Source organism: Loxodonta africana, unplaced genomic scaffold, assembly GCF_030014295.1.
Source record: "Loxodonta africana isolate mLoxAfr1 unplaced genomic scaffold, mLoxAfr1.hap2 scaffold_122, whole genome shotgun sequence".
In the NCBI taxonomy this organism is placed as follows: Eukaryota; Metazoa; Chordata; class Mammalia; order Proboscidea; family Elephantidae; genus Loxodonta; species Loxodonta africana.
Window position 1 is genome coordinate 293,520 of NW_026974884.1, and position 16,276 is coordinate 309,795.

The window sequence follows — 16,276 nt, forward strand, 5'->3', positions numbered from 1 at the left end:
TACCACCATGACACATAACTTTCTCATTTTAAACCAGACAGTATCCCCTTGCCCTACTCAAATGACTGCCTCTTGGTCTACGTAGATATTCCGCATGAATACAGTTAAGTGTTCTGGAATTCCCATTCTTTGGTAAGCTATCCATAATTTGTCATGAGCCACACAGTTGAGTGTGCTTGTATAGTAAACAAAAATAGGTAAACATCTTACTGATATTCTCTACTTTCAGCCAAGATCCATCAGACATCAGAAATGATATCCCACATTCCATGTCTTCCTCTGAATCCAGCTTGAATTTTTGGTAGTTCCCTGTCTGTGTACTGCTGCAATTGTTTTTAAATTATATTCAGCAAAATTTTTCTTGCGTGTGATGTTAATGATGTTGCGCGATAATTTCCTCATTGCGTTGGACCACCTCTCTTTGGAATGGGCACACATATAGATCTCTTCCAGTCATTTGGTCAGGTAGCTGTCTTCCAAATATATTGGAATAGACAAGTGAGCGCCTCCAGCACTGCATCCATGTGTTGAAACATCTCATTTGGTACTCTATCAATTCCTGGAGCCATTTTTTTTGCCAATGCCTTCAGTGCAGCTTGGAGTTCTTCCTTCAGTACCATCAGCTCTTGATCCTATGCTACCTCCTGAAATGGTTGAACGTCGACCAATTGTTTTTGGTGTATTGAGTCTGTGTATTCCTTCCATCTACTTTTGATGTTTCCTGTGTTGTTCGATATTTTGCCCATAGAATCCTTCAGTATTGCACCTAGAGGCTTGAATATTTCCTTCAGTTCTTTCAGCTTGAGAAATGCCAGGTGTTTTCTTCCCTTTTGGTTTTCTAACTCCAGATCTGTTCACATTATATTATCATACTTTGTCTTCTCCAGCTTCCCTTTCAGGTATTCTATTGAGCTCTTTTACTTTATTTTTCCTTCCATTCTCTTTAGCTACTGTACATTCAAGAGCAAGATTCAGAGTCTCTTGTGACATCCTCTTTGGTCTTTGCTTTCTTTCCTGTCTTTCTAATGACTGTTTTTTTCATATATGATGTCCTTGCTATCATCCCACAACTAATCTGGTCCTCGATCCTTAGTGTGCAGTGCATCAAATCTATTCTTGAGATGGTCTCTAAATTCAGGTTTGATATACTCAAGGACATACTTTGACTCATGGACTTGTTTTAATTTTCTTCAGCTTCAACTTGAACGTGAATATGAGCAACTGATCATCTGTTCTGCAGTCAGCCCCTGGCCTGCTTCTGACTCATGATATTGACCTTCTCCATCATCACCTTCCACAAATTTGATTCCTGTCTATTCTGCCTGGAATGGTTCATGAGTATAGTCACCGTTTATGTTCCTGATGAAAGGTACGTGCAATGAATAAGTCATTGGTCTTGCCAAATTCTATCATGTAAGCTTCATTGTCATTTCTATCATCAATACCTTATTTTCCAACTGCTGATTTGTCTGCTTTGTTTTCAACTTCGCATTCCAATCACGTAATTATCAGTACATCTTGATTCATCAATGCATCATGTTTGATCAGTTTCAAACTGCAGAACTTGGTAAAAACCTTCAACTTCTTCATCTTTCACATTCATGATTCGTGTGTAAATTTGAATAATAGTCTTATTAACTGGTCTTCCTGGTAGGCCTGTGGATATTATCCTATTGCTCGTAGTGTTGTACTTCAGAACAGATCTTGAAATGTTCTTTTTATCGATGAATATGATGACGTTCTCTTCAGTATCTCAATCCTGGCATAGTAGAACATACCATTGTCTAGTTTAAAATGTCCAAAACCAAGCTATTTCAGCTCACTAATGCCTAGGATTCATAGAGAGATAGTATTTCCATTTCATTTTTGATGACTTCCATTTCCCTAGATCATAATTCCTTCATTCCACGTTCTGGTTATTAATGGATATTTGTGTCAGTTTCTTCTCATTATGAGTTGTGCCCCATCAGCAAATGTCATTAAAGTGGGATCTACTTTGAGGAGGTAGCTCTTCCCCACTCGTATTTTGAGTGCCTTCCAACCTAAGGGGTTATCCTCTGTCATTCAATCAGGCAGTGTTCCAGTACTATTCGTAAGATTTCACTGGCCAGTTTTTTTTTTTTTAGAAATAGATCACCAGGTCCTTTTTCCTAGTCTGTCTAAATCCAGAGCTCCACTCAAAGCTGTCTACCATGGGTGAACCTGGTGGTATTTGAAATACCAGTGGCAAAGCTTCCAACATCACAGCAACATGCAAGCCACCACAGTACAACAAACTGACAGAAGAGTGGTGGGAGTTAAAAATGAGACGAACCAAAAAGAGTGCTTCTTCCATGTCTGCTGATTTAGAGGAACCATGAGAAATTGTCAAGTGAAGAGTGATTCAGAGAAAAACATGGGTAGAGTGTGACCTAATTTCCATAAAAACAAACAAATGGATGTCCTTACGTGTGTCCCGGCAAAAAGCAGTGTGTAAAAGGGTACATATGTATCTTTGGACACTGGACACTTTGGGGGAGCAGGTACAATATACTTATGTGGGGCTGGCTCTTATTATAACTTCTGTATACAAATCTCTTGTTAAATGTGTTATAAGAATGTAAAACCTCTTAAAGTTAATAACATCATACGTGTATGTGTGTATATTTGAAACTTTTTTTCTGTTTTGACTATTTTATTTATGTGTTTTTTAGTTATCTAGTGTGGCTATAGCAGAGATACCACAAGTGGATGGCTTTAACAAACAGAAACTTATTCTCTCACAGTTTAAGAAGCAAGAAGTTTGAAGTCAGGGCACCAGCTCTAGGAGAAAGCTTTCTCTCTTTGTGGCTCTGGGGGAAAGTCCTTGTCATCTATCTTCCCCTGGCCTAGGAAATTCTCAGCTCATGGACACTGGGTCAAAAGGAAGTGCTCCACTCCAGGCACTTCTTCCTTGGTGGTATGAGGTCCCTCTCATTTCTGCTCACTTTTCTCTTTGTATCTCAAGAGACTGACTCAAGACTCACCCTAATCCTGTAGATTGTGTCCTCCCTCATTAACCTAACTGCCTCTAATCCCACCTCATTAACATCACAGAGGTTAGAATTTACAACACATAAGTAATCACATCAGATCACAAAATGCAGGACAACCACACAATACTGGGAATCAGGGTCTGGCCAGGTTGACACACATTTTGGGGGACACTATTCAATCCATAACAATAGAGAAAACACTGTCTTCAATGCCAGATTCAGAGACTTTTATCTATGTATGAAGGGCAAACACAGAAATTGAACAAAATTCAGATCAGCGAATTATTGCTTGCTCTTGTAACTAATGACTTCTTCTGGTCTCTATACCTTGAAATGGCCAAAAAGAATTCTGTGAGGATTAATTCAGTTATTGCTAAAACATCTACTGCATTTACATGTCTACAGATAAGGAAGAATGCTGGACACCATGTGTGATTCATTAAGTAACACGGGGACCATTAGACTATTGTTCTCCTTCTCTGATATGCCACTATCACCTTCTCCCCTTGTTGCTCTCCTGAAAAACCCATGCTTGTATATTCTAGGCTTTTTTCCAGAATTGAATTTGCAGGAAGTTAAAGATATATCTTTGAAAGATAAAAAAGACTTTGGCCACATTGTCTTTAGACAGTCGAACTTCCCAGCCAATCGCTGTGCAGGATGGGAATTCACAATCCCTCCTACTCAGTACCTCTGAGCAGGACGGGATTTCTGTTTCATTATCAGGAGAAGGTGGAATTCACCCCTCTTCAGAAAACTTACTTTCCTTTGCCTCAAACTGTCCCTCTCAGGATCTGTCATGGTCACTCTGAGAAATTCACATGGGCAGCCTGTATGGAAGTGCCCATCCTAGAGGCCCTGCCCTCCCTTCCTTGCTCCATAGGGCTTCCTCTGACACTTGGGGTCGCATCTCCCAGGGAGTACACACCTCTGGCACTTCCAGGGATTCCCAGGCCCTGGGATACTGTGGATGGGACTTGGAACTCAATCTGTTTCTTCCCATCCTCACCTTTGGTTATCTGTGTCCTGTCTTCACCACATTTAGGAGGCCTTGTCTTCTCTTTGCTCGTTTTATCTCAGTCAGGCTTTTCTATTCCAATTCTCTGATCTCAGGACAGATCAGGTTAGACCACAGAAAAGAGAAAGACCAAGCAAACATCACTGATCTGTGCAGAAGCTGCTGGGAAGGGATTCGATTCTCACTGGTTTAGGATTTTAAGCCCACTGCTCACCGGCAGGCAGGTTCCCCCCAGAGTCTGGCTTCTGTCTGGTACCTTGTACTCCAAAGAACTCAGTGATCAGCCCACCTTCACAATCACACCTCCCTTAGAGCTATCTTTGCAGAGGCTCTTTCTCAGACTTCCATGTCCCACTGAAATCCCATTTCTCTTTCCTTACAAACATTGTGCTCATTCTCAGGGCCCTGAGACCTCATCTGCAGATGAGTCTTGTCCTCTTCTCTCCTTGGCTTTTGAGTAGACCTCATGTCTTCGGACTGCTATCCTGGGGCTTCTTCCACCCTGGTGCTCTGGGGCTGGATCTCTCCATGTACTAGAGGGGGCGTGGAAGGGGCACAAGGCTAAAAGGATGGATCTTCCAGGTGAGGTGGGTTTAAGAAGCCTGAATGAAGTTCTTCCCTGAAGGGTGCATATTTTGCAGTCCAGACATCCTGCTTCTCTCAGTCTGAGAGTCCTAGCACGTCTTCAGGTGCTTTCTCCTTTGACCTTGAGGCCATGCCTGCACCCTCTGCAGCCAGATCTCCCACAAGTGCAGCAGCACCAGTAGGTGTGGTAGCCTCTTCAGCCCCTGTCTCCTCCTCCAGATGCTCCTGGAGGTGCCTGGCTCTTCTTGCCAGGACTCCAGGATGCTGACCAGGAACTCAGTGTTGGTTAGACTGAGGGCAGACCTGATGGCACTCACTTTCTTCAAAAACTCGGTCTCAGGACCAGGGGCCTTTTGCCGACAGGGGTGTGAGATGTTTTGGTCTGGTCTGCCAGACCATGGCTAACCCCTTGACCTTACACACTTGGGTAAAATACTCATACTTGACCTATTGATCTCTGGAGTAATTTGATGAGTGAGAATTCTGCCTAGTGGAAGCTGTTGAAAAAGACCTCGCTGGTACTTGGGGAATCTTCCTGGGCTTGGAACTTGGGCTTTTTGTTCTCATGTTCTACCCTGAGTGACACTTTCCTCTTGGGTTGAGACTTGCAATAATGGAGTGTTAATTTACATGAGCTGTCTGGGCTCTGGTTTCTCAACTGTGACCTAAGTCTCTGGTCTCAGGGATCCCTGGAGGCCTCTCCATCACCGCCATCCTCCACTTCCACAGTCCCCATGGTTTCTTTCTTCTTCCCCAGGCACCGACCATACTTTAGGGAATTTACTCTGGGCAATAAAGTCTTCTCCAGAAAATTTCGATGATGGTACTACCTTATAGCAAAAGTCTATAGTTCTCCAAAAAATTATAATACATTGATTTAAAAAAAAAAAAAAAACTCCCAGTTTTCTTTCAGTAGATTCCAATTCATAGCAACTCTGTAGGACAGAGTAGAACTCCCCACAGGGTTTCCAAGGAGCGGCTGGTGGATTCCAACTGCCAACCTTTTAGTTAGCAGCCAAAGGTTTATCCAGTGATAGTTTATAACATAAACAGAGGATCGCCACATTAAAAAAAAAAAATTATTTTTTTGCATTTGTTGGATGGAAGTGAATTTGCTCCTGTGGAATATGGAAATTACCTCATTCTCTGCACCTTCATGATAATACATGGTTTCTCTAAGAGCTGTTTTCTGTGAAAGTTATTTTTTTTTAGTAAATTTAGAGTGTAAGCATTGAAACAGGAGAATTGGTCTCCTCTTTGTAACTTGGTTTCATCCTACTTTTAAGGGAAGGCTTTTATAGAAGGAATTATACTTAAAGAGACAGCGTTATTTGTACTTTTCTGTATAATTGAAAACTTCTCCTCGTACCCTTAACTAGCCTACACCAGGAGATTAAAATTGCCTTTCTCTGAACACAAGCCCATTACCATGTCCTTCAGGGTGAGGCAGAAACAGATGTCCACATTTGAGAGTCTGATGGCACAAACCTTAGTAGCCAAATCGCAACCATGCCTCCTGTGGGCGGGGGCGGGTCTTGTATATGTCAGCATAAGGGTCAGTATTTTTCTGAGTTTGAGGGAAGGATTGGCAAGTTAAGGAAGAAAGAGAAGGAGTTTGGGAGAGGAGTGTAAGCTCCAGTGACAGACAGAAGATGGAGTGGGAGATCTCTCAAAGGGTATTAGAGGCCAGTCAGAAAAGCAGGAAGCAGCAGGAAGCAGGGCCAGTGGAGGGCAGCACTGGGTGGAGGAGGACAGCAGAGGTAATAGTAGTGGGGAGCGCAACAAAACTGGCCTGAAAAGAGTGATACATGACTGATCCTAGATGAAGCTCAGGTTAAGAAAAGTAGGAAAATAAAAAATTCTATCCTGTAGCCATGTTTGTGGTTAGGGGTTGTTTTAGGCTCTTGAGGGAGGTGGGCAGGAGACACAGGAGGGGAAGGGGAGTTCCTGGATCTAGGGAGGAATCTACAGCCCTTCTTCTGCCCTCAGCGATGTGGGTTCTGGGCTCTTCAACCTACCACTCCCAGAACCTCCTGAGTAATTTCCTTAGTTCTTCACATGGTATATTAATTCCATCTAATTAGAAAATATAATAATTAAGTATGCTTCTTCCTACCCAGCCTTTCCACCATCCTATACTCTCTGCCCCAGTTGCCCACTGGCTTCCTTCCCTTCCATCATGTTCAGATCCAGAACAATAGTGTGCCTTGTCTGCACCTATTCTGGAAAGCTCTCAAACTTACAATTGGATTCTTTCATTTCATCCCTCATTTATTCCTACATTTCTTATTGAGAAAATAAACTTTGGTTAATTATCTACTAAATGACAGAAAGTGCTTTCTCAGGAGAATCTTCCTTATGACCTTATCCATTCACCCCAAATCCTTCATCTTGTCCTACCATGGCTCTCTTTTCTGGTGGAAGTCAGACCTTTTGTTCTGTAGCACTCGTCAATCTGGAACAATTTTTCCTCACCTTTATCTAGAGTCTTAGAGAAAGGCCTTTTCCTCGTGTGTCACTGTTTCATCCTGCTTGGGTGAAGATGTCCGAACATAATGGTCTTCTGAAGGACCTTTATCCCTTCTCCCAGCATGAACCTTTGATAACTTGGGGACTCTGGCTTGCTCCTGAATTTCCTTGATTCAGTAGCTACGGTTTCTCTCCCACAAGACCTGAGGTCGACACCCTTTTCAAAAAGCAGCTGAGATCTGAGTTAGCACCAAGGCTTCCGTAATCCTGTGTGACATCATTGCTGACACTGCTGAGTTCCATGAGCCCGGTTTGAAGCTAAACACGGCAACCAGAAAAACATGAAACTGTCAGGTAGGTGCTTGAGAAGTGCTAGCACCAGTGTAGGAAGAAGGAGATTAGATACTAAAAATGAATTGCAACTTTTCCGTGCCCTGTAAAAGGGGTTACTATCCTTTGGTGGGTAAAGAGAGCACAGGGAATGATAACAGTATCATGGGCAGCTGCTTTCTCCCAGTCCTCTCATTTGACTCTGTTGGAATCATGTCTCTCCAGCTCTGGTTATAAAATGTCCACTCTGAGCCCCTCTTAGGTCTCCTTAGCCTCTGAGGCTTCACACAGGCTCTGCTCTCTGACTAGGAGATGTTCTCTCCCTTCCCGTCTGCTGGTCTACTCTCCCTGGTGAAGCGTGAAGGTGAAGAAAACTGACCCCACTGGCAAGATTAGGCTCATGACTTCACCAAGAAGCCCTAAGACTCAGGAGTTTTGTGGTCAGCCAGAATGGGAAGTTTGGGAGTTGACTTGGGGAAAGCCCATGACAGACTCTGCCTTTGTTTAAGGTGCCATTTAGAGGAGAAATCAGCAAATGGGGAGACCATTTGAGGAAGAAATTAAGAAGGTTGGGGTGGTGATGAGGAAGGAGGAGACTTCTCCAAGGAAAACAAAAGTTTCCACATGGGGATGGTAGGGGCTTGTTTTGTGTGACCCCAAAGGAGAGAAGAGGCAGGAATGGTAGGGAAACAATAGAACAAAAGATAATCTGTGCCTGTTCACAAATATAACAAATGCCCCAGTGTTTTCAGCCTGTTTCCTCAGACTTTTCTCATCAAGCCATCCTTCCCCTTTTACTGAAGCCTCTGGAAAATACCTGGGGCTTCCTGGATGCTCGGCCTTTTTTCACCCCTTAACTATTCAGTCATATTCCCAACTTGGTTCAGGCATGACTTCCTGGTTGTAGTCTTCCCTGAATCTTCTCCTGGTAGATGAGTCCACTTCTTGCTCTGTACACCATTGTACCCAGGAAACCCTTTACCACAGCATAAAACACAATTGCATTTACTACACATTCTTCCTCTCTCTGTGCCCATGCCTTCTATGAGACTCCAGAGCACCTTTCATTAGCAGTAGGAGTCTTCTTCTACCTGTTGAAGGCCGACCTTATGGTTGCTTCAGCCATTGACATAGTAGCAGAGAAGATACAAGGAGAGAATTGAAAAGATTTTGCATTGAGTCTTGCCCTTTTGTTGCTCTTAAACCCCGAGAACCTGTGGGAATGACCCCAGGCCAGCCTGCTGAATGATGAGGGACCATTGGAAAGATGATCTAGTGGTTTCACTGAGTTGATTTTAGGCAAACTGGCTCGGTGGTGAGCTGGAAGCAAATTGTAGACAGATGAATAAGCCCTGCTACGAGCCACTGTAGCTGGCCCAGATCAGAAGAACCCCAAATTGACAACCTGAAAAATTGTGAGCTTAGTAAATGGTTGTTTTTTTAAGACACTACATTTTGGAGTCATTTGTTACACAGCAATACGTGACTGATACACCTGTTAACTTGGCCGTTTCTCTCACCAGGCAGTGAGGCAACTTCTCTAAGTCATCTCATCACCGAGAGCATCTGGCCTAGGGTCTGATATGTAGCTGTTAATACAGGAAATCTTTGTTGACTTAATGCATGAATGAGTAATACGAATTGTAAGTGTGAGTCTACACAAAATCATGTATGAAAAAAAGCATGATTTTTTAAAAAATAAAATGAATTGAGGCTCAGAACTACCTGCTTACAAAATTGAGGGGAGTTTTTAACCTCACTTACTTTTAGGGGACTCCCTCATCCAGATATGCAATAATTCCCAGGGTCTAATGAAGGACCAGTGCTTGGAGAAGACCTTCAACACACCCATTGCCTCAGCCTATGTGGGTGATCTCTCTAGAAGCATTCGTCCTGCTGTTTCCATTCTCGGCTGGAGCATGAGAACCTTGGTGGGGCTGTCAACAGCATAATAGGTTTTGTCTACTTATGTGCCTGCGTCAGCCTTTGAGGTGCTGTAACCTATTCCAGGGCACTATCAAGAAGGAGATCCTTCCCCTTCCCAATGTCTAGGACCCTACTATCTGACTGTCACTCTTCCCCTGGGCTCCAGTTCACTCAGTGTGATCACCCCAGTGAGCTGAGGCTTTTACCATAGACTCTTCAGAGTCTTGAAGTTTCAGAGCTTCAATACTCTGAGTCCAGCTATCTCCTTGAAATGAGGTAGGGAAGGGGGAAAAATGTAGAAAGATTTTATTTGGCATTTAATGTTACAATAAAATTTCTTGCCCTGCATTTTCGAAGGGTCCTGTCTAACAATTCCCTCTGTTCTCTTACAAGATGTAGGTCAATGAAGACTGAATGTTTGTTGTGTCATAATCTGCAGAAGGCTGCAAAGTGCACATGGGGTCCATTCCCCCGATGCTCACACTAGAGCACCCCACCCATGTGGAAATCTCTGCAAGTGTTACTGAGTCCCTCCCACATCCACAGTGAACAGCTTTCAGATTCTTATAAGAGGGAATTGTGTCCTAACACCAGCTGCTCCCTGGAAACCCTATGGGGCAGTTCTACTCTGTCGTATAGGGTCTCTGAGTCAGAATTGACTCGATGGCTACGGGTTTGGTTTTTTCTTTCAGGCGGGTGGTGGGAGTTTGATGTCAGCTCCATAATCATGTTATTAAAAAATAATGACAGGGTAGCAGGTGAAAGCAACAAAACAAAACTGAAATGTAATGGCTTTTTCACATTTATTGGCCCCACAGAGTTCCTTCGAGGTGTTTACTTTTCACTAGATTCGGAGAAATCTTTGTGAGAGAGACACAGCTTGAGATAGCTCCAAAATTACATGTTTCCCTCCTTAATGTTAGGTTACATTAAGAGCTGGTTGGCTGGTTTATCATCTGCCTGCTTCACAAAAATAGAAGGCCCATGCAGGGAGGAACTTGTCTGTTGTGTCTGTCAGAGCATCCTGGTACCTGGCACCTAAGAAGTGCTAAAAAATGATTTGAGTGAATGTGGGTGGGTTTTTATAAAAAACACTGTGTTGCTGTCTTTATTTAGTTAAATAGTGAAAACAGGGATAAGGAAACTGGAGACAATTACTTGTATAATTTAGAGTTACATAAGATGAGAATAGAACTTGAATAATGAAGAGATAAAAAAATAAGCTGTGTGGATGGAATGTACCCCATTCCCTTTGCTCTGGAGGGAGACATTTTAAAATTGGATTGTTTTTTCCCTACTGATTTATAGGTTCTATATGTTAATTGAAAAGTTAGTCTTTTAGGAATCACAAATATTTCTATTGAGATACAATTTACCTGCCGTAACACTGCCTTTGAAAATATGCACAATACCGTGGCTTTTAGTATATGGACAGACTTGGCACAACAGTCACCACTGTCTAGCTTCAGAATATTTTCAGTGCCCAGTAAATAAAGGCCCTTGTTAATAAAGGCGTATTAACAGTCATCCTCATTACTCCTTTCCTCCAAGCCGTAGCAACCACTAATCTACTTCTGTCTGTGTTGGTTTGTTCTGGACATTTCATGTAAATGGAATCATGCACGATGCGGTCATTTGTGTTTGGCTTCTTTCATTTTTTTTTTTTTTTTTCTTTCATTTAGCGTAATGTTCTGAAGGTTCGTCCATATTGTGGCATGTATCAGTACTTGGTGCCTTTTGTGGTTCCAGTCTATGAATATACCACATCCTGTCTATCAGGTCATGACATTTGGGTTCTCTCCACATTTTGGCTGTCATGAATAACACTACTAGGAATCCTCTGTGTAAGTTTGTATGTGAACATGCTTTTGATTCTCCGGGTACAGACCTAGGAGTGCAATTGCTGTGTTGTATGGGAATTCTCTGTTTAACTTTCTGCAGAATTGCCAAACCATTTTCCAAAACAATTGGATCATTTTACATTTCCACCAGCGGTATTCCAGCTTCTCCACATCGTCGCCGACACTTGTTGTCCATCCTGTTGAGTTTAGCCATCTTAGTGGTTTTGAAATAATAGTGCACTTTAGTTTAGATTTGCATTTCCCTGATGACTAATGAGGTTACGCTTCTTTTCCTGTGCTTGTTGACAGTTTCTGTATCTGCTTTCGAGAAATCTCTATTCAAATCCTTAGCCTGCAAGCTTTTTTTCAGCTTTTTGCCTGTATTTTTACTCTCTTCATATACTTTTTGATATGCCAAAGATCTATAGATCTTAACAGTTTTAGCCTTCATATTTTGGGATTTTTAAAAAGTCTTTCTCTTTTATCAATAAAAAGAAAATAAAAACTTCTAAAATTTTTATGGTTGCATATTTTAATTTTAAATATTCTATCCATCTGGAATTTTGTTTTGTGTAAGGTATGAGAAAAAGGATGAAAACATTTTTACAGGTGGTCTGAGTGATTACCAAATTGCTACAAACGCTCCTTTTCCCATGACCCATATCTTAACTGCATTTTCCCGTAGTCGGTACAGAGAAGCCTTTTTACAAAGGGAGGCCACCATTCCCAGCCATTTCATTTTAAGGTTTGTTTTCTGCAATTAAATCCCTTGTGTATCTTATCTACACACCTTTTCTTTTAAGCTAATACAAATTTTGTGTGAGTAGGACCTTGGCGAGTGTAAGATGGGCTTGAATTTCATAACTGGTTCCATGTGGTGCAGCCCAGCAGACGGACAGACAGAAGCAGGGGCTGCAGAGGCGACAGAAGCTATGAGAACGTGAGCCTCTAGAGATGTGCTGTGGAATTTCACATAAAGCTCTAGACTTTTCTGTGTAAACTTATCATCATATATGGGCATCACCTTAGAACAGACAGAGAATAATGCTTTAAAAGTTAGACATTCCTAAGGAAGGTGTTCATTCCTTAGCGGATGCTGAGAAGTGTATGTGTTTTGGTGAAGATATGTACCCATTTCTACTGGGTATGTATCTAGAAGTAGAATTGCTGGGTCCTGGGATATATGTATGTTCACAGCTTTTGTAGATACGGACAAAACATTTTTAAACTGGTTGTACCAAATTACACTTCCACTAGCGGTAGATTAGAGCTCCAGTTACTCCACGTTATACCCAATAGTTGGTATTTTCCATCTTTTCCGTTTTAGCCATTCTGGCGTGTAGGGGATAGTATCACATTGTGGCTTTTAATTAGAATTTCTCTGATAACCAGTGAAGGTTTGTCACTTTTCATATGTTTCTTGGCCATATAGAAATCTTTTATACAGTGTTCAAGTATTTGCTCATTTTTCTATCAAACTGTCTGCTTTCTTTTTCCTGTTTCCTTTTTGGGTTGTTCTTTATGTATTTCAGAACCAAGTCAGTAGTAGGATATATGTATTGCAAATAACTTCTACCACATGAATTCACCCTTGTGGCTTGTCGTGAACTTTCAGATTCAAAAAGCCGTCTTTTACAAAAACAAGCAAATGTGTAGACATAAAAGTTTATTAGGGGTTACCAGGGGCAGGAGGGAGGAAATAAAGGGGTGTTCCTGCATATGGAGACTGAGTTCTGGTTAACAGTGGTGGAAAAGTCACATTGATGAAGGGCAGGGTTGCACAGGCAATTAATGGTAATTACTGTCAGTTGTTCAGTCACCAAAGGTTGTGTGGTATGTTTACAACAACAACAACAGTGAGCAGCTGCTGGGGCAACATAATAGTGCTCAACGGATGAGGCGTATTCTTTTATTATACTTTTCTCTATTTTCTAATTTGTTTTTATAACATGTTTGCATGATGAAAGGGGATAACAAGGTCTATCCCACCCATTACATCCTTGTAAGGTTTAAATGAGGGACTACATGCCATCAGCAGAGGCTCAGCCTTAGTTGCCACTCGAGAAATGCTTCATTTCTCCCACTCTTCTGGCTCACTGCCTTCTCCCCTGGTTTATTTGCTCTTCTCTTTCGAACTGGAAGCATGTGAGCACCAGGCTTCCCGACACCATCATTCTGCTTTCCATACCAATGTTATTGTAGTCTTGGGTTCCTGGGCAGCCTCTCCGCAGGTTTAATTCTTTCACTTCTGTTCATTTATTGTTTAAATATATTCCTTTAATTTTGTCCTGCTTGTAGAAGTATATTCTAGTCATTGAAAATTTGGAGACTACCCTAACACACATGGGAACACCATGAGTAAGAATAGACTCTACGGCAATGGGTTTTATATGTGTGTCACACACATTTATGTATATTCACATAAATATTATATCCTGCTCCTTTCACTCAATATTAGCCTTTTCCATGATAAAGTTTTGTTTATTTTACAGACAACATCAAATTGTTGTATTATATTCTGCTGTGTGCAAGGAGTATATAATTTTAGCACTTTGACTATACTTGAAATATTAAATGTGCGTGTTTCTAGTAATCTTCAACCTATACTTAAATCTTTTAACAAAGATCTTTGCTATTGAACCTTTTTATTGAATTGTTATTCAGCATTCTTTAACGCTAAGAGATAGTCTCAGGATCAACTCAGATCATATTTTCTCCCTCTTACACACGAAGGCCCTTAAAGTATTCAGAGATTGTTGTTGTTGTTGTTAGGTGCCATCGAGTCAGTTCTGACTCATAGCGACCCTAGACACAACAGAACGAAACACCGCCTGATCCTGCGCCATCCTTACAATCATTGTTATGCTTGAGCTCACTGTTGCAGCCACTGTGTCAATCCACCTCATTGAGGGTCACTCTCTTTTCCGCTGACCCTGTACTCTGCCAAGCATGATGTCCTTCTCCAGGGACTGATCCCTCCTGACAACATATCCAAAGTATGTAAGACGCAGCCTCACCATCCTTGCCTCTAAGGAGCATTCTGGCCACACTTTTTCCAAAACAGATTTGTTCGTTCTTTTGGCAGTCCATAGTATATTCAATATTCTTTGCCAACACCACTATTCAAACGGGTCAACCCTTCTTCCGTCTTCCTTATTCATTGTCCAGCTTTCCCATGCATATGATGTGATTGAAAATAGCAAGGCTTGGGCCAGGCGCACCTTAGTCTTCAGGGTGAGATCTTTGCTCTTCAACACTTTGAAGAGGTCCTTTGCAGCAGATTTGCCCAATGCAATGTGTCTTTTGATTTCTTGACTGCTGCTTCCATGGCTGTTGATTGTGGATCCAAGTAAAATGAAATCCTTGACAACTTCAGTCTTTTCTCCATTTCTCATGATGTTGCACATTGGTCCAGTTGTGAGGATTTTTGTTTTCTTTATGTTGAGGTGTAATCCATACTGGAGGCTGTGGTCTTTGATCTTCATTAGTAAGTGCTTCAAGTCCTCTTCACTTTCAGCAAACAGGGTTTTGTCATCTGCATAATGAAGGTTGTTAATGAGCCTTCCTGCAATCCTGATGCCCCGTTCTTCTTCATATAGTCCAGATTCTCGTATTATTTGTTCAGTATACAGATTAAATAGGTATGGTGAAAGAATACAACCCTGACGCACACCTTTCCTGACTTTAAACCAATCAGTATCCCCTTGTTCTGTCCGAACAACTGCCTCTTAATCTATGTAAAGGCACCTCATGAGCACAATAAAGTGTTCTGGAATTCCCATTCTTTCCAGTGTTATCCATAGTTTGTTATGATCCACACAGTCGAATGCCTTTGCATAGTCAATAAAACACAGGTAAACATCCTTCTGGTAGTCTCTGCTTTCAGCCAGGATCCATCTGACATCAGCAAGGATATCCCTGGTTCCACGTCCTCTTCTGAAACCGGCCTGAATTTCTGGCACTACCCTGTCGATATACTGCTGCAGCCGTTTTTGAAAGATCTACAGCAAAATTTTGCTTGCATGTGATATTAATGATATTGTTCTATAATTTCCACATTCATTTGGATCACCTTTCTTGGGAATAGGCATAAATATGGATCTCCTCCAGTCAGTTGGCCAGGAAGCTGTCTTCCGTATTTCCTGGCATAGACGAGTGAGCGTCTCCAGTGCTGCATCTGTTTGCTGAAACATCTCTATTGATATTCCATCAATTCCTGGAGCCTTGTTTTTCGCCAATGCCTTCAGAGCAGCTTGGACTTCTTCCTTCAGTACCATTGGTTCCTGATCATAGGCCACCTCTTGAAATGGTTGAATATTGACCAATTCTTTTTGGTATAATAATTCTGTGTATTCCTTCCATCTTCTTTTGATGCTTCCTGTGTCGTTTAATATTTTCCCCATGGAATCCTTCACTTTCGCAACGCGAGGCTTGATTTTTTTCTTCAGTTCTTTTAGCTTGAGAAACACCGAGCGTGTTCTTCCCTTTTGGTTTTCCATCTCCAGCTCTTTGCACATGTCATTATAATACTTCACTTTGTCTTCTTGAGAGGCCCTTTGAAATGTTCAGTTCTTTTACTTCATCAATTCTTCCTTTTGCTTTAGCTGCTCGAGGTTCGAGAGCAAGTTTCAGAGTCTCCTCTGACACCCATCTTGGTCTTTTCTTTCTTTCCTGTCTTTTCAGTGACCTCTTGCTTTCTTCATGGATGATGTCCTTGATGTCATTTGAAAACTTGTCTGGTCTTCGGTCACTAGTGTTCAATGTGTCAAATTTATTCTTGAGTTGGTCTCTAAATTCAGGTGGGATATTTTTGCTCTTGTGGACTTGCTCTCATTTTCTTTAATTTCAGCTTGCACTTGAATATGAACAATTGATGGTCTGTTCCACAGTAGGCCCCTGGCTGTGTTGTGACTGATGATATTGAGCTTTTCCATCGTCTCTTTCCACAGATGTAGTCAGTTTGATTTCTGTGTGTTCCATCTGGTGAGGTCCATGTGTATAGTCACCGTTTATGTTGGTGAAAGAAGGTATTTGCAGTGAAGAAGTCGATGGTCTTGCAAAATTCTATCATTTGATCTCCAGCATTGTTTCTA

At 41.7% G+C, this 16,276-nt stretch overlaps 1 long non-coding RNA gene across 8 annotated transcripts in view; it reads left to right on the forward strand.

Annotated features, from left to right (window-relative positions):
* Positions 1–16,276, forward strand: part of LOC135229182 (uncharacterized) — a 508,721-nt gene that overhangs the window by 260,789 nt on the left and 231,656 nt on the right. For all 8 annotated transcript variants that reach the window (XR_010319954.1, XR_010319958.1, XR_010319952.1 and 5 more), the window contains one exon: positions 1,195–1,369. This is a non-coding gene — a long non-coding RNA (uncharacterized LOC135229182). The remainder of the gene's footprint in view (positions 1–1,194; positions 1,370–16,276) is intronic.